The sequence below is a fragment of the Balearica regulorum genome, chromosome 1 (assembly GCF_011004875.1).
Source record: "Balearica regulorum gibbericeps isolate bBalReg1 chromosome 1, bBalReg1.pri, whole genome shotgun sequence".
Lineage (NCBI taxonomy): Eukaryota > Metazoa > Chordata > Aves > Gruiformes > Gruidae > Balearica > Balearica regulorum.
In genome coordinates this window covers 159,181,638-159,201,132 of record NC_046184.1, presented here as the reverse complement: position 1 = coordinate 159,201,132, position 19,495 = coordinate 159,181,638, and the positions used below count along the sequence as shown (strand labels likewise).

The following is a 19,495-nucleotide window of genomic DNA, read 5'->3' as shown; positions in this document are numbered from 1 at the left end:
GTTGAGCAATGGATGGATGTTTTGGAAGAACACAACGATATCTCAAGCATCTTATTCTCGAGTGGCAACTGGTATGTGAAGCGTTTACCAAAAATCCAACAGTGTCGAAGCCTTGAAAACTAGAACTCTTGAAAAAATAGATATTTGTCCAAACTATCATGGATACTACTGTTCATTTTGCCTTAGGGTAAGGTAGCAGACTAGATGGCTTCTCAAAAACCCACTCACATGGTGGGTCCTTATGATGCTGTTTCAAGTACACAACAATTAATTTAAATTACATATATAGAAATGTCTCATCTTTGCACCTCTAGCATAAATGTTTATTATATCTACATAAACGGGAAAAATACCCACCCAAACCAGAGCATTATCTTTAAACGCCAGATCGCCGTTACAGGAAAAAAAGTAGCAAACAACTTTTGATAGGGCAGCCCTGCTATGCCAGCCCCGCTGCCGGTACCGTTTCAGACACTACTGTGAATTTGAAGTGGTTTCCGTCATTGACATGCAGAGCATAGCCCAGGGTTTCAAACCGCCGACATCCTGAAACTCAGGACACAGCCTGTAGCTTGGACGGGTTCCCCGCGAGGTCAGCACACTGATTTACATGCCAATACCCGGAGCGGTCAGTTCGCTGTTTTGGATCGAGAAGAGCATCCCGGCCTGCGAAACACGGCAAACACTTTGAGTACCTAGGCATGGGAACATATTTTTCTACACTGAAAAGATGGTGAGAGAGAGAAGGGGAAGGGAGAAAAGATGGGGTCTGTGCGAGATCGTGAGGTGCCTTTACACACGGGAAACGGTGAATGGCTGCACAACAGTGCTCTGAGAGGAGGGGAGAGGTGCCCAGGTCATGGCACTGTCCCTTGTCCTTTTGGGAGCGTGACTGAGCCTGGAAAGGAGATGTTAGTTAAAGCCCCATCATTCAGCAACAGCAGCCCTCCTGCGGCAGGAGCCCATAGCCCTGGAGGCCATCTTACGCCTGTGCTCTGGCCAGTGCCACAGCATGGTGCTGCCGTCGAGATGGGCTCTGCCCAGGTGAGGGCCGGCAGCCCCGCGAGTGCCTGGCAGCGTGGCTGGGCCTGGCTGGGCCTGGCTGGGTGGGGTGGTGGCAGCCTGACTTCCCAACGGCTCCGGCAGGCGGCTCTCCGGGACGGGCTCCCGGGGTCACTGAACCTGCAGCACCGATCCTCACTGAGAACCAAACGGAAGTGTGGGCGTTGGGGAAACAAAGTCTGCTCCATTAAATGAGCCAAACAGAAATTCCAGGCACAAATCTGGGAACAGCATCACATAATGCTGAACTATTTTTCCCCTGGAAACCACCTATGTACCCCAGCGTGGACCAGGTACTGAGACACAAACCTTTGATCAACGTGGCAGAAATGAAGCATTGGAATACCCCAACATACTGGGTTTTGGGTTGGTTTTTTTTTCAGTCTGCAATTCCTTGGGGAGCTACAGGCTGCTTTTAGGGGCCAAGGAAAGGCACTTCATACACATTTACAGCATCGACGTATACACACAAGGATTATCTACAGAGCCATGCCTCACTTGTAAAGTGTTAGTGGCCCACGAAAAAGGAGAGGAAGATTAAAACCAGCTGTACTGGAGGAACCACCGGACTTAAATGCAAACAATATTTTAAGATATTCAACCAGGAAGGGTACAGATGGTGCAGGGTAATGGCCAAGCACATTTGCTCGGAAGCAGGGTCACAGGAATTTTGTGAGTTTTGGAAGGGGTGGTGGATAATATGGCATATGTATACATACAGAAGATAACACTAATGGTTTTTATTTGTATGCATGCCACTAGATAGCACTGGAAGAAAAGGAGGCCCTTCTTGATACTTGGATGACCACAGCTGAGGTTACTAAGGGTGCAAAAAAGGAAGAGTGGAGTATTCATATAATAATAACGGAGAATTGTAGAATCGCTGGTTTGCTGCTACAGCTCTGAAGCAACTCAAACCGCTGGTGTGGGGACAGCCATTGGACAAACAGTGGAAAATTTGAAAAGTTTCAAAAATTTCAACAGATCTTCTTTCTGTGATATATAGAAATATTTTTCTTCCACTTTATTTAATTTCTTCATGTCAAGTTTTTGAAAGCTAAGAAACTGAATATGGTTGGGGTTTTTATTTTGGGGGGGTGTGTATGTGTTGGTTTTCCCTCTCTGTTTTTTGTTATTTTATGTACCATACCTGTACTCCTACCATCCTTTCAGTCTATGAATCAAATTTGTGGAAAAGCATAATATTTAACATGTGACACACTAGTAACAAAACAAAATCAGCTCAACAGGCTGCCCAGGGAAATGGTTGAGTCACCATCCCTGGAGATATTTAAAAGATGTGTAGACGTGGCGCTTAGGGACATGGTTTAGTGGTGGACTTGGCAGTGCTAGGTTAACGGTTGGCCTTGATGATCTTAAAGGTCCTTTTCCAATGATTCTATGATTCTATTCTATTCTAATTCACTAACTGCAGTTATTTTATTTGCCTAATTAATTAAATGTGTATGCAAGTCTTACTTTGATAAGCAATGCAGGTAGTTTTATTTAATGAAAAGACTTAATTGTCCTCTTCCACCATTTTCTAATATAATAAAAGGTAAGAAAATACAAACCAAAACAGAACACCAAATCAAAACTACAAAGAACCATGAACAGATGTATATAATTACTTCAGTCCCAGCAAAGCATATCACTTCTGTTTAGAAATTAGTACTGAGTTTACTATAGAAAAGATAAAAAGTCACATATCAGCATGAAAACTAATGAGTTATTTCAACTGTCCTGGTCTTGATTTTTGATCTCCAAGATAGACTTATAAAGTTTTGCAATGAAATCTGAAAAATACCTCATATCTTTCTTCATTAACTGGGAAAGCATCCTTACCTCAAAATAAATACATTTACTGGCCTGGCTGCCTTCTACACAGAAGAAAAATACATATTCTGGGGGCATCCAAAAAATCCTAAAATGGCACTCAGCAAGGCACTGGAGTAATTGGTTTCAGATCCAGAAAGTGTACTGACCAGAATCTCAAATATCCTCCTGCCTTGTCAAGTCAAAGATAAGCAAGAAAACAAGAGATTCCAAATTTGTTTGTTTCCGTCTTATAAGGATGTGTTGATGAAATGTTTATTTCAGGTAAGGAGTGATTGGGTCTCTGATGGAGAAACAGGTTCTGTAGTCTGATGCAAAATTTAACACAGGTCTGTATTTACTGAAGAACAAGGAAAACCAGCTATGCAAGCCCTTAAATCTCCTGGAGCCACAGAGGTTCACAAAAAATACTGATGGAAATAATTCCATATCTCTACTCAGATATACACTTGCTATTGCAAAAATAAAGCTATTTTAGTTTTATGATGGTATGTAGAATTTACTCTAATTGAAGGTCTCTTTGGCAGTGTCGCGAATCCCTGGAAGGAAGCTTTAATGAAAGGCATCTTAAACCAGAGGTCTGGCTCTAATAGGAAAACATTACATAATATTCATCTGAATTACATAGACATTTATATGAGATGATAGAATTATTTACAAATAAAATGTTTATATAAATGAAAATAGCCTTATACATGCTGTGCAGCCTCTTTTCTGTGACCTTTGAGAAGGAATTTCTGTTACTAACTTGATAAAGGAAGAAGAACAGAATCAAGTACTGGAAGTAAATGAGAAGGGGAATAATATGCAATGTGGTTCTGAATGCAAAAAAGCCAGACCAATGTAATTAAAACAACTTCCTTTGACAAAAGTAACACAATGGACTTGGAGTAAAATAAAACACTTTAACATGCAGTGAAAAAATCTCCAGATCAAGTCATAGAGAAGAACTATATATGAATAAGGAGTTAGTTAAGGAGAAATTATAATGGACTGTATTGAAATAAGGACCAGACAGAAGTTACTGGTCATATTCCTCAGGAATCAATGTTATTTTATTAGTGGTCTTGCTACCGCAAGTAGTTGTGTGCCTACTGCATCTGTGCATGATGCATCCTGAGAAGGTCTGGTTCATGCTACAGACATATTAGATCGCCTGTGAACTGTATAATTGAAATAAGATGGCTTTTAATGATACAAGGTGCAGAAACATATGCTTAGGGACCACTGACAAGAACTTCTAGAGACTCATCCCTTGAAGGCAATGAAGGAATCATAGAATATCTCAAGTTGGAAGGAACCCACAGGGATCACCGAGTCCATCTCCCTTCTCCTTGCAGAACTATCTAAAACTAAACCATATTATAACTAAGAGCATTGTCCAGATGCTCCTTGAACTCTGACAGGCTTGGTGCCGTGACCACGTCTCTGGGGAGACTGTTCCAGTGACCGACTGCCCTCTCAGTGAAGAGCCTTTTCCTAATGTTTAATCTGAATTTCCCTTGACAAAGCTTCATTCCATTTCCTCATGTCCTGTCACTGGTCACCAGAGAGAGATCAGCACCCCACTTCCACTGCTCACCTTGAGGAAGTTGTAGACTGCAATGAGGTCACCCCTCAGCCTTCTCTTCTCTAGGCTGAAAAAACCAAGTGACCTCAGTCATTACTCTTAAGTCTTGCCCTCGAGACCTTTCACCATCTTGGTCACCCTCCTCTGGACACACTCTAATAGTTTGATGTCCTTCATGTATTGAGGTGCCCAAAACTGCACACAGTACTCGAGGTGGAGGAGCACCAGTGCGGTGTAGAGTGGGATAATCACCTCCCTCAACCAGCTAGCTATGCTGTGCTGGATGCAGCCCAGGACATGGTTGACACTTCTGGCTGCCAGGGCACACTGGTGACTCACACTCAACTTGTCATCAACCCAAACCCCCAGCTCTGTTTCCGTGGGGCTGCTCTCCAGCCTCTCATCCCCCAGTTGGTACTTATAACCACAATTACCCCATGCCAGGTGGAGAATCTGGCACTTGCTCTTGTTAAATTTCATACGGTTGGGGATTGCCAAGCTCTCTAGTCTATCCAGATCTCTCTGTAAGGCTTCTCCACCTTCGTGGGAGTCCACAGCTCCTCCTAGTTTAGTATCATTGACAAACTTACTCAATGCATATTCGAATCTTGCGTCCAGATAATTTACAAAAACATTAAAGAGCACTGGCCCTAAAATTGAGCGCTGGGAAACCCCACTGGTGACTGGCCACTAGCCTGATGTAACTTCATATACTATAACTCTCTGAGCCCAACCCATCAGCCAATTGCTCACCCAATGAATTATGGACTTGTCTAGCTCTGTGTTGGACATTTTGTCCTGAAGTAGATTTGCTAAAATCCAAGAACACCGTATCTACTGGCTGCCCGTGGCCAATTAGATGTGTAATTTTGTCAGAAAAGGAAACACTCTTGTATATTTTGGTTGATCACAGAATGACGAGTGAACGAAAACAAGCTGTAGGCCAGGAGAAAATAATACTCAAGAATAATCGTGTATGTTTTCCAGTCCTCAGAAATTCACGTGTTCGTTTTCCAACCACTCCCATTCAGAGATTTCCCTCTTCTCACATGAATGAGTGCATGGATGTTGGAAGTAAATACCAGCACAGAACATCATCCTTATCAGCTATAAGACGCACATGTGCCAGCCATCACGATGACATGGTTGTAAGAGGGCAGCACAACTGGAACAAGTATTTCAAGGAAACACTGGAGACATCACAAAAGGTACTAGTAAAAATCTCATTTAGAAAAATCGCAAGAAAGTCACCTCATCGGTACTCAGAAATATCAATGAAAGGTTCAACAAGTGCACAGACGGGAAAGTTGTTCGTTTCCTTGATCACTGTATAGGGTTAAAAATAAAGAGGTAGAACAGCTTAGACTTGCAAATACAGACTGTTATTCTTTTTACAGTTGTGTGAGTTGCATTATCTTAGGGCAAGCATCTAATACATCTTTTTCTGCAGTTATGAATGTCTGTATTTAATGATTTGAAGGTGTTCCTGTGCACCTAAAAGTTTCATATTTTCCAGCAGCACGTAATTTTGTGAAGGATTTTCCTTCTATGGACCAAATGGTTTCCATCTGCAATATGTTCCTGCATCATGACAGCATATAAAGTAGCTGAAAAAACAGGTCCCAAATACCCAGTAATATGTAGAGCATGCTCCAATTCACTTCCTTATACTTTACTTCTTCCAATTTCAGTGTCAATGAACAGGATAAGTAGAACAGGAAGAACAAGTCCTAGGACTTCTCTATCCTTCTAAGTGAAAACTTTCTTCTTGCATTGAGATTAACAAACATTTTCAACAGCACAAACTGCTATATGATATAAAACCAACAAGTGCCTTTCTTGTTAGTAGCTTTCCCCCTAATTTAAATTTATAATCACCACTTATTTATTTTTCTGCCACAACTAAAGAGAAGAACCTTCACTAAATACCACGGAGAAGTCAGCGCCACGCTTTTAAAAACAGATTGCTTCCACTGAAAGGTCTTGGCTCATAGCAACTATGGCCTGGGAGTTTCAAGAGGTAGTTCTGGGTGAACACTTGTACACCCTCACATCAAATACATTTCACAATGGAAAGCTGAAATAAGAAGGGATGATTTTACAGATTAAGCATATATATTTTTGGACTTACAATGATGTTAACTGAAAATTTTAAAGATAAACATTATCCATACAATGTTGAAAATGCACCCAACATTATTTAGTAACTGCTTAGTCCAACTTGACAGTAGAAAGTTACATTTCAGCTCTTGAACAAATCAATCACTGCCCTCCCAGTGCCACTTCTCCCGCCCAACCATGTAGTACAGCAGTCTCTGGTAACTCCCAATCCCCAAACACAGATATATGTTATTATTCCAAACATCATTTGTCCCACATTTGACAGACAGTATCTAGGGACATTTAGAAATCTCGATTAATTTTACTTCTGCATTCTTTAAGCAAATAATCACTTACTGATGCTAATTAACTAAAGAAAAATTAAATCATAAAATTAGAGTTACATTAGATGTAAATCAAGAAACAGCATATTACTTAAGACACAGGAAGAAGAGAAGCCATACAAGAATTTATTTTTGTCTTTTTGATATAGCTTAAAAATCACTTCTGATTTTCAACATGTGAACATTTCTTTTAAAATAGATAACTCAAATTATTGTCAAATGACAAAGTTTCATCAGTTCACCATTTACTCCACGATAACTATCAATTAATAAAGGCATGCTTCTGAATACATAATGCATTACATTTTTTACTTTCAACACCTGGTGTCACCAGAATAACGCCGTATATTTCTAAAATGCTCTGCAGTTGTGTGTGCTTTGATTTTTAGGGCAGTAATACTTCAAAAGAAGTGCAACCATAGAAAATTATGGGAAGCGATGCACATAGATGATTTTTGTCATTAAATGACACATTATCAGTTAACTGACCATGACAGGTCATTTTAAATATGAAACTCAAGGTGTCTAAAAGCCTTCATCCTTCAGTCAAGGTCAGAAGAGGTCTAAAACAAAGTGAAAAATTCTGCTGTATCACCATATTTTGGACAAGCTAAATCCTACACCTGTTTTGCAAAAAGGCTTTAACTGGTGACTTCTGCTACACCAGAATTTAGCTAATTGCAATCGATTTTTGTACTGGCTAATCGCTGCTTTTCTGTCTAGTCTAGGGCTGTATTAATTGGTTATTATGATGATTCCACTAAGAATAGACAGAGGGGAGTGATTTTGATTGATTATTGTTTGGAGCTTCTTGAATCGCCAAGATGATACAAAATAAAAAATTAACTATCAAAGAAGATTTAATTAAATCTCAGTCTCTCCTTCCTCCCACTCTATCAGCAAGACAGAGCCGATAAAAAATTGACAAATTCATGGAAAATACAAAGAGAATCAGAACTGGTAACCCTGTATTTCATTAAAATAATGAGAAAGTACATGTATTTATTTGCTTTAAACTTTAGATAACAGGCATAAGAGAATGAAAGCTTTCTCAGTTTTTGATGCTTATTCCAAATGGAATTATGGCAGGCAGTTAGATCAACTGGTATAAGATTTAAGTTGTGCTTTTTTTTTTTTTAAATACAGCTTTTCAAATTAATTAGTGAAAGAATCCTGAACTTTTGAAAGAAGAGTCATAAGCTTGTTATACAAGGAAGATTGAAAATACTGTATTATAACAAATGAATGCAATACTTTAGAGACTTCAGAACCTTTTGATTCTACTCTGAAAGAAAATTCTGTATTGGAAAACAGAGGAAGATGTAGTCAAGATATTTGTAATTTATTTTGTAAAAACATTCAGACTGACGCTTCCCTTCTACGAACTACACAAGTTTCCTACTGCAGACCTTCCAAAAGTCATATTGTCTTTCAGTATTTTTTCAGTAAGATGTAGGGGCTTCTATAGGTTTCAGTCCAACTAGTGTGGATTTTAAAGCTAGAACAAAAAGGCTAACACCAAACCAGGAATTCTATACGACACCAAGCTGTGTGGTGTGGTTGACACGCTGGAGGGAAGGGATGCCATCCAGAGGGACCTTGACAGGCTGGAGAGGTGGGCTCATGCGAACTGCATGAAGTTCAACAAGGCCAAGTGCAAGGTCCTGCACACGGGTGGGGGGCAATCCCAAGCACAGCTACAGGCTGGGCGGGGAATGGATTGAGAGCAGCCCCGAGGAGAGGGACTTGGGGGTGCTGGTGGACAAGAAGCTCAACATGACCCGGCAGTGTGCGCTTGCAGCCCAGAAAGCCAACCGTGTCCTGGGCTGCATCAAAAGAAGTGTGACCAGCAGGTCGAGGGAGGTGATCCTGCCCCTCTACTCCGCTCTTGTGAGACCCCACCTGCAGTACTGTGTCCAGCTCTGGGGCCTCCAACAGAAGAAGGACATGGAGCTGTTGGAGCGAGTCCAGAGGAAAGCCATGAAGCTGATCAGAGGGCTGGAGCACCTCTCCTACGAGGACAGGCTGAGAGAGTTGGGATTGTTCAGCCTGGGGAAGAGAAAGCCCCGGGGAGACCTTATAGCAGCCTTCCAGTACCTGAAGGGGCCTACAGGAAAGCTGGAGAGGGACTGTTTACAAGGGCATGGAATGATAGGACAAGGGGTGATGGCTTTAAACTAAAAGAGGGTCGATTTAGATTAGATATTAGGAAGAAATTCTTCACTGTGAGAGTGGTGAGGCACTGGCACGGGTTGCCCAGAGAGGTTGTGGATGCCCCCTCCCTGGAAGTGTCCAAGGCCAGGTTGGATGGGGCTTTGGGCAACCTGGTCTAGTGGAGGGTGTCCCTGCCCACAGCAGGGGGGTGGAACTAGATGGTCTTTCAGGTCCCTTCCAACCCAAATCATTCTATGATTCTATGATTTTCAGGTGAACACATATCTAGGATCCATAGACAATGTTTGGAGGAGATCCCTATGCTCCAGCAAGCACTTACTAGCTCTTAACTGGGCAGGGGGGGACACACAGCTTTTTTGATGATAGAAGATCAAATCACCTAAAAAGAAGATAGGCAAGCAACACAACCTTGAATACTGCTATCAAATAACATAACCCCATATAAAGAAAAAAATGTCATGGAAAGCAGGAAAAAAGCTGAAGCCTGAGAAGAGGCATGCTTTTCTCCCAATTGCTTGATTTAAACAGATGTTAACATAAACAAGTAATTTTTAAAAGAGACTACCTAAGTCTGGTGAGCTAACAGAGTTAGACAGGTTTTACATGCATGATTTATTTAGTGGAACACCACCGCTTGTTCTGTCCAGCTTTTGCAGCATTTCAAAACCACCACCCCCCAACAACAACAACAAAAAAACCAAACAAACACCAGAAGTTTTCTGTAAAACAAGTGTCAGTTATTTTAGGACTTCCTAGCCCCTCATACCTTTTTAAAAGGTAAAAAACCAAAACAAACCAAAACAAACCAAAAACAAGTCTTAAAGGACCCCTTTCTCCCAAAAGATAAAAGCATTCAGTGGTCACTGAATCAGAACAGGAGCAGAAGTGAAGTACAACTGGTGAAGTAATGCACAGGTCAAAAAGGTTTGTCTAGAGCTGCTCAGCAGAGTAGCCCGACATCTCCTGCCTGACCTGCGCTCCGCAGGAGAGGCTAAGCAGGAAAAGACTGCCAAGGCAGACCTAGGAGACACCACTTGGATGGAGACACCTACTATTTCCAGTGTCAGTTCCTATGGGAGACAGAAGGGATGCAGAACTTCTAGTGATAAAAATTAATATTTAGAATATGTACAGAAGTAGCTTCCTACCTCTACAGCTGGTAAGATGTGCAGATGCTGAAAAGCAGTCATCTATCTTGGTCTATATTAGTTATTGATCTTGACCTTGGTAGAACTTTCAACACTGTTGCTCATGATATTCCCACAAGCAAGCTAGAAAAAGATGATTTAACAAGAACTGTCGGTACTTCGGTAAAAAACTGTTTAGAAAGACTATTTAATATTCCTCAGAGGTTCATCTCAAATTGGACATATGTAGAAAATTTGTTATATTCACTCCAGTAGCAGGGAAACACTGGTAATGAAAATACTCAATGCTGTGAAAGATGCAGGCAATGCCACAATGCAAAAGGCTGTGCACAAGGCTATTGACACAACTGCAAGCCTCTGCTCTGCAGCAGCCATTCAAGTAAAGCTAGTGCAGAGTTCTAAGATTAGCCAGGAATAATCAACTGCATAAACAAAATCTGGGGAAAGATTAGCGTAACAGCAGTTCTACAGAAAGAGATTTGGCAGTTAGAATGGTCATGAACTCAACATGAGTCAACAATGTGGTATTCTTGGAAAAAATATCCTAATGTTTATGTACAAACGAGTGCATCATTAGTAAGACACGTGAACATAATCTCCTGCTCTGATCTGGTCAAAAATAGTGTAGTATGTCCAGCTTTGATCACTGTACTTCTAGAGAAATGTGATCAGTTGGACAGAAAGAAGAGAGAGAACAATCACAGGTCAAGAAAACACAACCTATAGAGGAAAAAAAAGAGACTGTACTGTGTTCACTTATTTTAGAGAAAATAGGGTTGTGCCTTTAAGTATATGAAAGCATACTGTAATAGAAAAAGAGAGGCACTAAGCTTCTTTCTGCATCTACTTGGACAGAAGACCCAACGAGCTTAAACTCCAAAGATGGACACGAGGAAAGACTAACCATTTACTGGTAAGCACAGCGCCTAGGAAGAGCCTCAACCATCCAGAAGGTTGGGAATCCTTCGCTACTAACCTAAACAGCAAGTCAGTCAAATCTCTATGAGAAATAACACTGCTACTGCCAAACTCGCCTTTTGCCAAGGAATTGGACAGGTCTCCTTTAAATAGTAAAAATAAAAGGCAGTTTGATTCACATGCTATGCATGGAAAGGAATACTAGACTTAGGGAGACTGATTCTTTCACCCAGTCATTAGATTCCTGTTACTTCAAGAAGAGATTTCTAAATCCCACTCCCTGCTCTCAGCCTGTTTATAGATGGTACACTATGCAATTACTTGATTCTGGAAGGTTTTTTCCCCAAAAAGCAATAACCCTGAGAAGAGAGAATGAAATGTTGTTTCATTCCTGCTCCACATAGCGCCTCCTAAATACACTCTAAGATATAATCCCAAGGTACTACACTGAACGCTCTCTGACCCCACGAATCTTGCAGTGCTTTCTGTGCTGTGATCCAGCTTCAAAAGGCCAAACAAGACCAAACGCTCTTAAGATATGTGGGATGAGCCCTCAGGACAGAGGGCACAAATCTGATTTTTCTACTTTCTAGGAGATGGCGCAGCCAAAGACTGCTGCTAGTCCTGAAGTGGCTTTGGCTGGATCTGGTACACATGAGGTACGTCTGGCTCAAAGGTAAAGCACTGCCAGGCCAGCTGTAAATCTCTGGCTGATTAAAGCACTGAAAGAAGGCAAAGTGCGAGAACGACCCCAGACTGCACTGCCACAGCCTCAAGAACAGCTGCGCAGCTCACTGTTACCATTCCCTCTCTGAAGCTTCTGCTTCTCAGTTAGAAAGCTACACAGGTTTGTGATTAAGATTACTGGGGAGTTTATTCCTGGTAAGAGACAAAATCATTAGTCTTAAGACTGTCTGCTCCACCGTCACTGAAAATATTTCCTAACACTCTGAACACACTCCTAAGGCATCACTACTACCCAAAGTAAAAATCCAGCTGATAATGTAGTTGGGCTGATGGACTTAGTGGGCTAGCCCACTAAGTGGGTAGTGAACCAGAGAACCAGAGAATGGTGGCGGCAGTGTCAAAAATATTCCATCCCATATATAATCTCAAAAATTAGCCCAATAGATTAATTTTTGACCTGTCTGATGTAAAAATGAATTACCTGATTTGACAGGGTCATGAAAGGCAGATTATCCTAAAGGCAGTATCACCTGCTCCTTACTTCTAGTATCATACCAACCAGGTGATGTGTCTGCTGCACCACTCTGCAGATCCCTGTTTAAAAATCAGGTTACATTGATGGTCAACCACAAAGAAACAAAATAAAAATTAAAACATTTGATGAACCTAGAACTGAAAGGTCAGTCGTGGACTTTATAATTTTTTAAGTTTGTCATAAGATTTAGAGCACAAAGTTCTTCTGTCAAAAGAATAACTGTAGTTAACAAGACTCAAAACTGAAATGGATCACTGTGCCAATGAGTAAACATTTCCTGTATTCATAACATGACTGTGATAATATATCTCTGCAAAAGGCAGCTAAATTATAGAGCCTAGTTGAGTTTCCACCTAAAACAACGAAACAGAAGTTATAGATAAGACATATAGAATAGAATTTGACAAATTAAAGAGATTAAATTATTGTTTTGATATATGGAAATTAGGAAAAAACCTTCTCTGCATTAGTAAGGTCATCACGTATGAAATTAAAGATACTTGATGCCACCCATTAATGTAGTAAACTGTCATTAAGCATACTTAATTAAAAGATATGATAACTACTAGCAGTAAAAGAACAGACTAGATGAGCAGATGGATCCAGATATATTTTGACCTAAATTTCTTGATATTTCGACAAGATAAATAAAGGTAAATATAAACAAGAATAGAAGAGAGGAAAAAACAGGCAGCATATCTCATTAAAAAGCCCCATACCAGAAAGACGGAAAAACACCAAACAACTCTTTTCTCCCTTTAATGCACCTGTTTATCTTCTCCAGGGTGTTTTGTTTCTGTTAAGCAGGTTTCCTGAAGCTTCACATAACTACATACATAAATAATCACATTACTGACAAATATATTATGTCTGAAACTACAATCACGAAATAAGGCCCACTGCATTACGACAGTTTAATCCAAAGAAAGAAAACATTAACCTAAAATATAATTTAAATCCCTTAAATGTTTATTTTCTGTTCACTTCCTCTTGAATTTGACTCGTGTTAGAGACAACAGTTAAGAGAACAGGTTTCTATTCAGAGTCCACAGAAGGCAGAGATTCTTCTTTCTGAGCTCTTCATATCACCGTTCCCAAAGATGCTCTTCCCAACCAGACAAAGTTCAGAAGCATCTAACTTTGTGTTACTTTTCATGTTTGAAATGAGCTTCAGAAAGCTTTAGTAAGATTTGGCTAGTGGCTGGATTCATATTCTGAAAGTTTTCATAGCTGGTATATTTGAACTACATGACAGCAAGCACTGCAGCCTTACAGCAGGTTAGCGGTTTGATGTGCGAAACGTGCATGTGTATAATAAGCGTCCTGCTGGGACGTACTCCCTACGTAATATTCAGCTAAAGCAAGATTAAGCCCGGGGCTCCACTCCATAAATTGTGTCGAAACATTTCTCTCGTTCATATTGTTTCTCAGTTATTTATAAATTCTCCTAATATAGTGCAACCCCATCTAAATTCAGTTTAGTTATTCTCCTATGCCCACATCCCAATGTAATACTTACCAAACGGTATCTCCACATCTTATGGGCAACACAAGACAAAGCAGGACTTAGCGTTGTGCAGAGTGATGTAGTTTTAAAGCACTGCTTCGAAGCACACGTTGCCACGCTTCATATGTGTGCTGTACTCCATCTCCTTTCAGTGAAAATACTATGCAACACTGAGCTCAATTCTCACTTACTCATTCTACAGAAAATCTAAGTTTTGATAGCCTCAAAGAAAATCAATTGCAATTGATATATGCTCTTGAACATATTTAAATGCTGACATTGACTCCAAGATTACATTTTCCACCTAGTAATCTCTAGTAATCTTTTCCCTAAACTTTCCTAATCTCTTTAGGGTTGTTGCATCCTCTTTAGAGTTCTTCTTTTGCCCAGAATAAGTTTGGGCTTAAGTTGTTCTTCAAGCCACAATCTCCGTTGAGCACCTGTGCAGGCATGCAGTCAGGGGAATAACGAAACCTAATGCCTATATCCTTCTTCTACCCTATCTATAAATCCAAGACCATCACATCTCAGCTGGCAACCATGGCAAGTAATTTTTTCTTTTTCATCCCTCATCTGATCATCTGTACCCAACTGCTATTGCTTAAAACTCTTTTCTTTAGCTGTCTCCAGTTTTTCCACCCACATATTCTGATAACAGTTCTTTTCTGAACAAGTCCTATTGCGAGCTTAAATCCTATCTCAATGATAAAAACCTGAATCCAGTAATTTTCTCTTCAGTTTGTAACTAGGTTATTAATCCCCTTCTCTAGCATCCTAACATTTCTCTTCCTTCTCCATGAGCTTTTAACAAAACCCATGAAGGATTCCCATTTTGGCCCAGACCAAAACACTGGTAAGAACCTGTTGCCTCACTGTAGAACAACATCCTCTCGGTCCAGGTGAACTGGTTTGGGTGAATCCAGATAACAGACTGTGTTCTGGGAGTCATTCAATGTATCGCTGGTGTACAGCCCCCTAACCCCTTGAGCACCGGAAAATAAATAAAAACGAAGGCTGGTGACTAGTAGCATGGAGATAGGCTGCATGAGGAAGAGCAATTACGTGCTGTCTTACAAGCTAAAACTAAAGAAATCCCAAAGAAGGGGCCAGTATCTCCTTACTGGACAGCTGTAAAGATGTTGACACAGAAACAGTTACTTTACTGGGCAACATCTTCCAATTGCACTTCTGGACTTGCAAACCACTGGAGCCTGCAAGTTTGCTTTCTTGTGATACCAATTATTTTGTAACTTCTAGTTTAATAATTGCAACTGTAAATACTAAATCAATGATTAAACAGCCTTAAATGCTTCCTTTCAAGCTTGAAGCACATGCTATGTGCTACCAGAATCGGAAATGTTTTATTCCAGCACCCACAGTGAACTGCAGGTCGAACAATTAGTTAAATTAGCTTAAAAAAGACAAAGCTAACAAAAGAATTAAAAGAGTTAATTTAAAGAATAAAAGCAAAATTAAAGACAGGAGAATTACAACTTCAAGCGGGGCCCTTTATGTACTTTGGCCTAGCTACCTACCATTTCCTTCTACATTAAAACCTATAATTTCTTCTAATTAAGCTATTAGCTAATGAAATTCTGTCATGGCCTTATTCTCATATCACAACTAACATGAATCCCTTGTTCATGACTAGGTCTAAATGTCATTCAAAACCACCACAGTCACCACTCTTCCAACAAAAAAACAAAACAAGACCCTCATTTCTCACTTCCAGTCTCACTTCCAATATAATTTTTCTCAGCAATGTTTTGAAGAAAATTGGTTTATTTCTATTTTCCTTCTAGCTTTCAGTATTACTGTATATGTGGACTGTGCCTCTCCTGATGGGAAATAATCTAACCTGTTACCCTTGATTTCTACAGAAATTCACACATTCTGAGATCCAAGCAACAACAAAACTGTTATTTACAGAAGTTACAGTGCATAGAATCCATAGACACAATTAAATTAAATACTGATTTTAGTGATAAAATTCAGTGTCCATACTGTAGCCTTTTAAATATGCAATTAAACAACAAACACTTCGGTAAAATGTAAAAGAATTCAGAAAGAATGCTATTAATAACTTCTTATGAACAAGAGGGTAGTATTCACCTCACTTAACTTTAATTTCCTAAAGTTTGTAATCTAGACTGGTCATTTAGGCTTCAGCAGTTGATGTAAAGAAACATGCCACAACTCTTGCCACAACTACAAATGAAACTCACATTTCAAATGCAAGTCTGTCATTTAAAGAAGTAGACGAAAGAGGGGGACAGTGGTGAGGTCCAAACCCACAATTCTTCTCAGTACTATGTGTCAGTAAATAATTAAGGTTTTATTTTTTTCTAAAGTCCCGTACACAAACTGGTCTGCCTACCAAAAGGCAAAATGTATCAAATGACATATTCCACTAGATAGGCAGACAACTCTTACTCCCTGTGATGCAGAAGGCCGCAGCAGAGGTACAGGTTGATACCCAGGATATGGAGAGATACAAGAGAAGAACTGTAGAAGACTGAGTCCAGATCAGCAGCAAAAAATATTTTGGAGAAAAGAGAAGTGTTTTGTACTACCATTCCAAAACACTATTCAAATTGTCCACAATACTGTTACCAGAAAGTAACATAATACCAACAAGTATTCCTGAGACTTGTGGAAAATATAACCAAACAGTGAGAGTTTCAGACCTGTGATGAGGGATGAACATCTACGTCTCCTTCCTCACTAACAGGAAAGGTAAACCCCTGACTGGTGTTGGAGAGCCAGGACTCAGCCAGAAGTGCAATACAGCAGTCAGGATGATGCTGGCTGGGATCCATGTTTCCTCTAATATCTCAATCATTCACCTTGATCATCCTTACCTTAAAACTCACGAATACACCTTGATGAACAAAGAAAGCAGCAAAGGTGGCGAGCGCCCTGCACTGTATTAATGGGGGCGCAGCCAGCAGATTGAGGGGAGTGATGATCTCCCTTTACTTGACACTCATGAGACCGCACCTACAAAACCACATCCAGTTTGGGGCTCCCCAGTACAAGGAAGAGACTGATAAACTGCAGCGAGTTCAGATGGTCACGGGCTGGAAGCACATGCTCTGTGAAAAGAAGCTCAGGAGACTGGGCTTGTTCAGCTTGAGAAAAGATGGCTTTGGTGTGACCTAATAGCAGTCTTCCCATACCTATGAGGAAGTTATCCAGCAGATGCAGCTAGGCTCTTCACAGCGGCGCTCGCAGGAGTTGGGGAAACAACAGGTATAAACCAAAACAAGAGAGGCCCCGACTAGATTCAAGGAGAAGGGCTTTCATGACGCGGACAAACATTGACGCAAGCTGCCCAGAGGGGTTGCGTAGCCTCTGTCCCTGTAGGTTTTCAAGACACATTGGACGAAGCCCTGAACAGCCTGGTCTGCCCACACAGCTGACCCTGCTTTGAATGAGGAGGTTGGGCTAGAGACTCTCAAGGTCCCTTCCAGCCTGAATTATACTATGGTAACAGCTGTGGGACTGTATCAGGCTAGACAAAATGAGTGGAGGGAAAGAAGATAAACAGACTTGTAATTACTCTGGTATTATTTGATAGCACATACATTTAAAATTGAAGTATTGTCCTAATACAGATCCTCTCGCACATCTGAAGCCTGGCACAGGTGGGATGATCTCCCTCGCAGCTATGGCGGCAACATACAGTGCTGGGAAAAGGCAATATTTGGGGGAAGGGAGGGGAAAAAGCGATTCTACGTGGCCAAGCACTTCTGCCAGACATCAGCAATACGATGGTAACTCTGGCTGTTTGTAAAGGGCATGAGCAATTACAGTCAAAACGTTGCAGAGAGAGGTGGATATATGGGTAATTCCAAAGGAAAAGAGGTGTCTTATAAATCAGGAGTGACAGCAATACTCAATATGTTTTCTCAAGATGTTAAGAGCAAATAGCTGACACACTTAAAGAAATTACAATGGCTAAAAATCTTAACATAAAGGGCATTCTTGAAAAACACTATAATGGTAAATCAAGACAATGTTATATTATGCTGGTGTAGTCTGTCCTTCTTCAGCGTTAATTGGTTTTCGGAAGTGAGGAAAAGAGAGCTGTATCTGACATGGTCCATAAAATGTAATTAAACTTTTGAAGCGAAAAAGAGCAGAAAATTCTAACCAGCTACAGACCTTGATTTAAAAAAGTGATTTACTACTGCTTCAGTAGTTCTATTTTTGAAGAAAAAAAAAGTATTAAGCACACTCTTTAGACAGACAGAATAAAAAAGCTATTACATTTGCAAACTCAATGACATGACTACATCCATACATCTCCTCTGTCTCTTATTAAATTATCTATGTAATACCTACCCTCTCTGGCAGAATGCTGCAAAAAATATTTTGAAAGATAAGAAAGGTAGCACCAGTTCATATAGAAAATGCATCCTATCATGGCAAGTGTTCTCTGCTTAAGCAGTTTGCATCACTTAAAATGTTATGCAAGTTTCACATTCAGTTCCACTTAAGAGAGTTATGAAAATTATTTAACCAGGCTCAAGTTCAAAGAGCATATGCTTTTAGAGCATGAGAAACATACAACAAGACTTGAACAGGAAAAAAAAAAAAAGTACATTGCTCCAAAAGAGATGACAAGAACTACAGTGTATTTTTGGCTATGACAGTAACTATTAATGCTGCTTATGATTACACAGAAAAGTAATTTGGCTAATCCATCAGAGAGCAAAAGTGTACCAGAGCTAGTAGCAGAAAGCAAATGCCACAACATACCCCAGAATTTATTATTCTCTTATTTCACTTCATGACACCCTCATGACTACACCTTTGTGCCCGCACCTACGCTCCCAAATTCAAAATGTAGATCAGGCAGTCATGTAACCTCATTTCCCAAAAGTTCCCCAAGAAGAGCAAACACAACTATATGAACAACAGAAGCAGAACAGGCAAAAATCGTGGTTACATCAGCGGTCAGATCAAAGTAATTTTCAAGAGGAAACTTCTTTTGAAATAGGTAGTTGGGTTACTATTGGGAGTCATGAAAACGTATAGACAGAGCGAGAGGAACGTTGGTTGGAAGGGACCTTTGAAGGTCACCCAGCCCAGCCTCCCCCTCAGAGCAGGGCTAAAGCCAACAGTAGGCGACGCTTTTTCAAGCGAAGAGGCTGTGCTCAGCCTAGCAGCGGGTGGGAGAGACAGCAGGACGCCTGGTGCAAAACCAGCCCTGGTTTGTGCTCGGTACTCTCCGGGGGCATCTAGCTTTCCACGTCAAAAATCAGCTCAGGAAAGCATGAACTGACATGATGATCCTTTCTAAAGGATAAAAAAGCAGACACTGCAGTAAGTGAAGCATTCAAAGCAATATTTCTACCCTGAATTGATATGAGAAAATGATCAGCAAAAAACCTCTGATCACACATATAAAGAAATCACCAAAAGAAAATTTGTAAGGAGCAGATGACGTGACAGATATCGACAACGTGACCCATTCTCTTCTGCGAGAGAGCGAAGCTTTGTTCAGTTATTCCAGCGGTCTCAAAACAAACTCATGAACAAGCTCAAAGAAGCTTGCTTGCAAAGCTGATGCAGACCACCACAGTAATTTGAAAAGTGAGGAGCAAA

General features: G+C 40.5%; 1 protein-coding gene across 2 annotated transcripts in view; it reads right to left on the bottom strand.

Moving 5' to 3' along the window:
* Positions 1-19,495, bottom strand: part of GGACT (gamma-glutamylamine cyclotransferase) — a 31,468-nt gene that overhangs the window by 10,076 nt on the left and 1,897 nt on the right. Inside the window, exon 2 of one of the 2 annotated variants that reach the window (XM_075740872.1) lies at positions 10,236-10,358. The exons of the other annotated variant lie outside the window; for it this stretch is intronic. The gene's annotated coding sequence lies outside the window, so the exon portion shown is untranslated. The remainder of the gene's footprint in view (positions 1-10,235; positions 10,359-19,495) is intronic. 2 annotated transcript variants of the gene reach the window in all.